This window comes from Triticum aestivum, chromosome 6B, assembly GCF_018294505.1.
Source record: "Triticum aestivum cultivar Chinese Spring chromosome 6B, IWGSC CS RefSeq v2.1, whole genome shotgun sequence".
Taxonomy (NCBI): domain Eukaryota; kingdom Viridiplantae; phylum Streptophyta; class Magnoliopsida; order Poales; family Poaceae; genus Triticum; species Triticum aestivum.
In genome coordinates, this window is record NC_057810.1 from 101,116,804 (window position 1) to 101,124,075 (window position 7,272).

General features: G+C 45.6%; 1 pseudogene; it reads left to right on the forward strand.

Annotated features, from left to right (window-relative positions):
- Positions 1–5,059: 5,059 nt before the first annotated feature.
- LOC123133664 (tyrosine N-monooxygenase-like) lies at positions 5,060–7,010 on the forward strand (annotated as a pseudogene).
- The last annotated feature ends 262 nt before the right edge of the window (positions 7,011–7,272 follow it).

A 7,272-nucleotide genomic window follows, 5' to 3' on the forward strand; every position in this document is an offset into this window, starting at 1 on the left:
ATTGCAAGTACTCCCACTCCAGCCTGTCATAAGCTTTCATCATATCAAGTTTCAGTGCACATGATTGATGTTTCTTTGCTTTGTTCCTCTTCATGAAGTGCAAACACTCGTAAGCAGTCACAATGTTGTCAGTTATCAATCTCCTTGGAATGAAAGCTGACTGCTCCTCGGAGATGATCTCGGGTAAAATGATTTTCAGTCGATTAGATATTACCTTGGATGCAATTTTGTAGAGGATGTTGCAAAGGCTGATGGGCCGGAACTGTGACAATAACGTCAGATTTTTCACCTTTGGGATCAACACAAGAATTGTCTCGTTAATGCTCCTTGCTGACTCCCTGCCCTCCACAATATCAAGCACTGCTTTTGTTACATCCTCACCACAAATCTCCTAATGGCGTTGAAAAAAGTGAGCTGGGAACCCATCCGGTCCCGGCGACTTTGTAGGGAACATTTGGAAAAGGGCTTTTTTGACCTCTACTTGGGTGTAGGGCTCGTTCAACATGTCATTCACGCCCTGTGTAACTTTGCGAGGCACGGTTGAGAGGACGCTCTCCATGTCTTGCACCCCCTCAGAGGTGTACAAGTTGTTATAAAACACCGTGGTCATTACTTCCGTCTCATCTCTATCCTCAGTGATCTGCCCCGTCTCCTTTTGTAGTGCCCTGATCAGATTTTTGCGTCTCCTTCTGCTTGCACGTAAATGAAAAAAGTACGTGTTTTTATCTCCGTGCATCAACCACTCAAGCCTTGCCCTCTGTCGCCATAAAATTTCCTCGCGATGATACAGCTCCACCAGATTTTCTATTATTTTCAACTCCAAGTGATTGGGACCAGATCTACCTGGGAGGCCGCGCAACTCCTGTAGTTGTCGCTGCAGCTGAGCGATCTGTCACCTGACGTTACCAAAATGCTCGCGATCCCATGCAGAAAGGTCCCCCGACACTCTCCGCAGCTTCTGTCGGACCTGCTCCAGCGGTCGGGCCTGGTCCAGATTCGGTGAGGCCCACCCCTCGCCAATAACATTCGCATGCATGGGATCCCGCTCCCAACACATCTTGTACCTGAATTGCCTCGGTCCTCGGGAGCATGCATGCAACGTGTTGAGTTGGAGGAATATTGGTATATGATCAGAAGAAGCAGCCTTCTTGTGTTCTAACGATGCCAGTGGAAAAGCCAGTGACCATGCTGGATTCGCAACACATCTATCCAGTCGTAGTCTGGTGTAAGTTCCCCCTGTCACCTTTTTTTTCAAAAGTCCAATTGATCCCCTTGAAACCTATATCTGACAAGCCGCACATTTCAAGTGCATCTCTGAACGCATCCATCTGTGCCTGGCTTCTGTTTGCCACTCCATCACGCTCATGCGAGTATAACACCTCGTTGAAATCACCCATAACCAGCCATGGCAAATCGTTGGCTCCAACAATGCTACGCAACATGTCCCACGTTTTGTATCTTTCCGAAACTTGGGCTTCCCCGTAGACAAAAGTGACCCTTGATTTTATGTTAGCCAAATCATCAATCACAACATTAATATGATACTTAGAGTAGCCATCAACCACAAGCTTTATTTCATCATTCCAAAAGATACCAAGTCCACCACTTCTGCCAGAACTACTAACTGCAAAACTATTGGTAAAACCTAATGAGCCTGCTAAATTCTCTACTTGAGAGCCATCTATCTGAGTTTCAACAATGCATGATATAGAGGGGCAAGTTGCCTCGTTAGATCATGAAGCTCTCGAACTGTCGCGGGTTTGCCAGCCCCACGACAGTTCCAACATAGTAGACTCATTGCGCATGGCGCGACTCCCCATGGGAGCCCGCCAAACACGCATCATTGTTTATAGTCAGGACTGGGTTCTTAACCATTGCATTATTTGGGGCAGGTAGTGACAGTTTATTCCTCTTTGGCTCCTGCTTTGAAGGAGAACTCGCAGGTGCATCTTGGTTTTGCTGCAAGAGGAGAGCGTTGCTTGGCTGGACAGAAGGCGTGGAACTGGCAGAGCCCTTCGGGTCCAAAACCACAAGAGAGCCCCTCTTCCTGTTGTTGTCAGCATCATCCATAGCAACATCCCCCTTCATACTTTCTGGATCATCCTGCTCATTCCACATCTCCTGGCTCCTCTGGGATGGTGCACAGCCTCGGCCGCGACCTTGTCCTGATCTGCCGCGTCCTCTTCTTTCTCCCGGTCCCCATCCAGGTCCTCTAAACCACGAAGCCCGAAGATTCTTGTAGACCAAAGCTTCAGGGGGGTGAACACCGTCACCATGCTCTTTAAATTGGTGGCCAAGGTGGCCGCATACGGCGCACCAGTCAGGTAAGCGCTCGTATTTCACCAGAAATTTTTTACTTTTACCTTCTTTCACCATCGAGACTGCATTTTTTAGTGGGCGGTGGACGTTGATCTTGACCCTTACCCTGACAAAATTACCTTCAAAATCTTGTGACTTCAGTTCAACGTATATATACTGCCCAATCTTCCCTGCTAGAGCTTTGATCATCGGGAAATAACCATCAGGGAAGTCGTGAATTTGAGCCCATATATCCAACATGTCCAGGTTTACCTCTGATGGCTTAGTAAAACCATCATACTCTGTAAGCACCACAGCGTTCCCTTTGAAGGTCCAAGGCCCCTCCACCATGACACATTCCCAATCACCCAGGCAAGAGAACTGCATTATGTAGAGATTTTCTTCGAGCGGACGGATCTTCACCTCCTGCGCCAGATCCCAGGAAACCCTCATATTGCGAAAGAACCAGTACTGGCTATAGCTCTTTAGTGTGTGAACTCTTGCGACTGCCATCCACCGCGCAACCGCGTCCGCTGGAACATCTTGCTCTTCAAAAACCACATCATCCAAGTCATCCTCAGTGATGCTCAGATTCTTCATCATCTCCTCAACATCCTTAGCCTCCGCATCAGAACCCGACGCGTGGCTTGCCATATCTCCAAACCCTAACCTGACGACAATAACGGATCACCAGGTTTTGATGAAACCCTAACAACCTTCTTGACAGCAAAAACCCTGCCGAGGTTAAGACCGTGGGCGATACAAGATCGCCCTTTGATCGATCCTAGCCTGGCCGGGGATCAGAGAGAGACGGGCGAGGGGATGAGTTGGACTCAACGGCGGCTCGAGGAGTCGCCGAGAGGAAACAGGAACCCTAAGAGGAGGGGATACAGACATAGGTTTTTCCTTTGTGCCCAGTTCTGCATGTGCTTGGACACACCTTTTAACCTGCTACAAGGAGGCCCGTGAGCCCACTATTTCCTGCGTCGTGCATGCATGTCCCATGCATGATGTAGCAGTGGGATCCTATACAGCGCGTAGGTCGCCCGCTAGCAACATAGCGCCCCCCAGCTCCCCGTTTAGCGTATCGGACAGCCAGGTTTATTTTGCCACCGGTTTTGGAAAGGTTCTAGAACCTTCCCAGAACATTTTTTGTGTTTTTATGTTTTATATACTGGTTTTTCATTTTTATTTTCTTTTCAAGTTTTCTTTTCTTTTTCTTTCTTTATTCCTTTCCCTTTTTATTTTCTATATTCTTCCTCTTCATTTTTGACTATTTTTGGCATTTTTATTTTCAAATTCGTCAACACCCTTTTTTCATCGAATTCTAAAAATGTTCAACCATGTAAAAAAATGTTCAACAATCCAGAAAGTGTTCATCGAATTCAATTTTTTGTTCATCAGATTAAAAAAATGTTCATAAAAATTCAAAATTTGTTCATCGACCTAAAAAAATGTTCATCGGATTCTTTTCTTTTGTTCATTGTTTTCAAAAAATGTTCACTGAATTACAAATCTGTTCATTATTTGTTCAAAAAAATGTTCATCAAATTCAATTTTTGTTCAAGATTTTTTCACAAAATGTTCTTGAATACAAATTTTGTTCATCAAATTAAAAAATGTTCATCAAATGCCAAATTTGTTTATAGATGTTCAAAATATGTTCATCAAATTCAAAAAGATGTTCATTCCTTTGAAATCACGAACATTTTTTGAATTCAAGAAATGTGTTGGAATTTGGTGAACATTTTTTAACTCCGTCAGCATTTATCATTTTGCAAACATTTTTTTCAAATCATGAACAATTTTCGAATTCACAAACATTTCATAAGTTGTAACTTTATTGAAATCACAAATTAATATTACAATGGAAAACAATTTTAAAAATAGAAAAAAGAAAAGATGCTTCCGCTTTCCCTCCTCACACATGGGCCAGCCCATGAGGCAGCGCGGGTGAGCGAGGGGTACGCGCTCCGTCGTTCACTGGCGCGTACAACGCTAAATAGGAGGTCTCAATGTAGCAGGTCATTGAATCCCGGATGCATGGCCCGACCATCTCTTCAAATCGAAAGCTGCCCATATGGTCTATCATCCTGGCGTCTGAACTCTGAAATACTTTTGGAAAGACAATTATGGTTAGTTTTCGGATAAGTACGCTCGAAAATCTACAAATAGGAGATGTTTTATTCTATTTTGATTACATTTGGATAGACAATTATTACTGTTAATATCAGCCTTCGTATATAGATAAACTAAGACAATCTATAAATAGAAGATTTCTTATTCTGTTTTGATTACGTTTGGATAGACAATTATTATTATTATTAGTATCAGCCTTCTTATATAGATAAATATAAGGCAATCTATAAATAGAAGCTTTTTATTCAGTTTTGAATACGTTTGGATAGACAATTATTATTATTAGTATTAACCTTCGTATCTAAATAAATCTAAGACAATCTACAAATAGAAGATTTTTCATTCTGTAGACAATTATTATTAGTAGTATCAGGATAAATACATTTGAAATACCATGTGATACATGTGGAATATATCTAGACATGTTTTAGTGTTAGATACGTAGATACCTTCGTATCTAGATAGCCATTTTTTTAGGACGGAGGTAACATATAAAGAGGGGTCTCGCATGCACTCATGGGCAGCACGTAAAACAAAGTGGGCTTCCCTACACAACGATAACAAGGCAAGCTACCTCACAAGCCTGTGTGCATTTAGCAAGCAGCAGTCTCCACTCTCCACAATGCTGGCTTGCTGCTGCTTTGTGTTCCAGCTGCTCATTGTAATAACGCTCATACACCTTGCCATGACCAAGAGCAAGGTCCGCAGTGGCACGTGCTCATCGGGGATGGTCCCGCTTCCGCTTCCACCGGGACCATGACCGTGGCCACTGGTGGGTAGCCTGCCCGAGATGGTGCTCAATAAGCCGGTGTTCCATTGGATCCATCACGTGATGAAGGATATGGGCACCGACATCGCTTGCTTCCGCCTCGGTGGCGTCCACGTCGTCCCGATCACATGTCCCAAGATCGCAAGGGAGGTGCTCAAGAAGAAAGACAAGAACTTCTTGTCCCGCCCACTCACCTTGGCCTCCGACGCCATCAGCTGTGGGTACAAGGACGTCGTGCTCACGCCGTTCGGCGAGCAGTGGATGAAGATGCGCAAGGTGCTCACCTTTGAGATCATCTGCCCCTCCCGCCACAAGTGGCTCCATGACAAGCGCGCCGACGAAGCTGACAACTTGACGCGCTACATCTACAACCTCACCGCCGGGGGGTCATCTTCAACGTTGGGACTAGGCGCCAACGTCGATGTCAGGCACGTCACGCGGCATTACTGCGGCAATGTCATCCGCCGACTTGTCTTCGGCCAACGGTACTTCGGGGAGCCTTAGCCGGACGGCGGGCTGGGGCCGATGGAGGTGGAGCACATGGACGCTTCCTTCACCCTCCTAGGGCTCCTCTTCTCCTTCTGCATCAGCGACTACCTCCCGTGTCTACTTGGCCTAGACCTCGACGGCCACGAGAAAATTATTAAGGAGGCCAACACAAAAGTGGACAGACTGCACAACATGGTCATTGAAGAGCGTTGGAGGCAGTGGAAGAGCGGCGAGAGGCAGGATGGGGTCCAGGACTTCCTTGACGTTCTCATCACGCTCGCCGATGGTGACGACAAGCCGTTGCTCATCATCGATGAGGTCAAAGCACAGTGCAAGGTAAGAAAAAATACTATTAATTAATGAGAAATTTTAAGATGGTTCAAGGGCCTAGATAGAATTTAGTGACCAATTACCTCATAGTCCTACAAGGTAATACGTCATCCATGAGAACACTCTTAAATAGATCTTATACTGTATTTCGCAGGTGTTAGAAAAGGAAAACAATAGAATAAGAAATTATGAACTGATAGTTTAAACATATCATTATTGCATTTTTCTACCATTTTGATGTGATTTCAACTTAAACTGTATTTAAAATTCCAATTATTCAATGTAATATATCTTTATGCAAATATATAAATTGTATTAACTTACATTTATCTCCATGGAATGCATGTAGGACATAATATTAGTGGCCATAGATAACCCGTCAAACGCAGTGGAGTGGGCGTTGGCGGATATGGTGAACAACCCAGAATTGCTGGCCAAAGCGGTGGAGGAGATGGAGCAGGTGGTCGGTCGCGAGCGACTGGTGCAAGAGTCGGACATCATGCAGCTCAACTATCTCAAGGCGTGCATACGTGAGGCATTTCGCCTCCACCCAGTTGCTCCCTTCAACGTGCCGCACGTCGCAATTGCCGACACCATTGTTGCGGGCTACCGCGTGCCCAAGGGTAGCCACGTCATCCTCAGCCGGCTGGCCCTGGGCCAGAACCCCACCGTCTGGGATGAGCCACTCCACTTCAAGCCAGAGCGCCATATGGGAGACAACATTAATGTGGTGCTTACTAAGAGCGAATTGCGGTTCATCTCCTTTAGCACTGGACGGCGGGGATGCATCGCGGCATCACTAGGAACAACTATGAGTGTCATGCTCTTCGGCAGGCTCCTGCATGGCTTCACCTGGACCAAACCGGCTGGGGTGTCGGCCATCAATCTCCACGAGTCCAAGAACGACCTCTTCATAGAGAAACCGCTAGTGCTACATGTTGAGCCACGTCTTGCAGCGCACCTCTACCCTCTCATGCACCGTTGAGCAAATAACGAGCTATGAATCACCAATAAGGCGAGTATGCTATTTTCTTGGTGAATCTATACTTACTAATAAAGGAAGGCGATATTCTTATTTTCGTCCCGCTTTGTTTCGTTCCACTTTGATTCATTTTCACGTATGCTAGCTATTTTGGTTTTGTCCGTTTCACGTACGAGCGAGCCGGTTTCTTTCATGCGTCGCTGGATCGTCCTAGGCTTGTCCAAAGCATTGGAACAGTGACCTACTAGCCAAACAACCACCCATC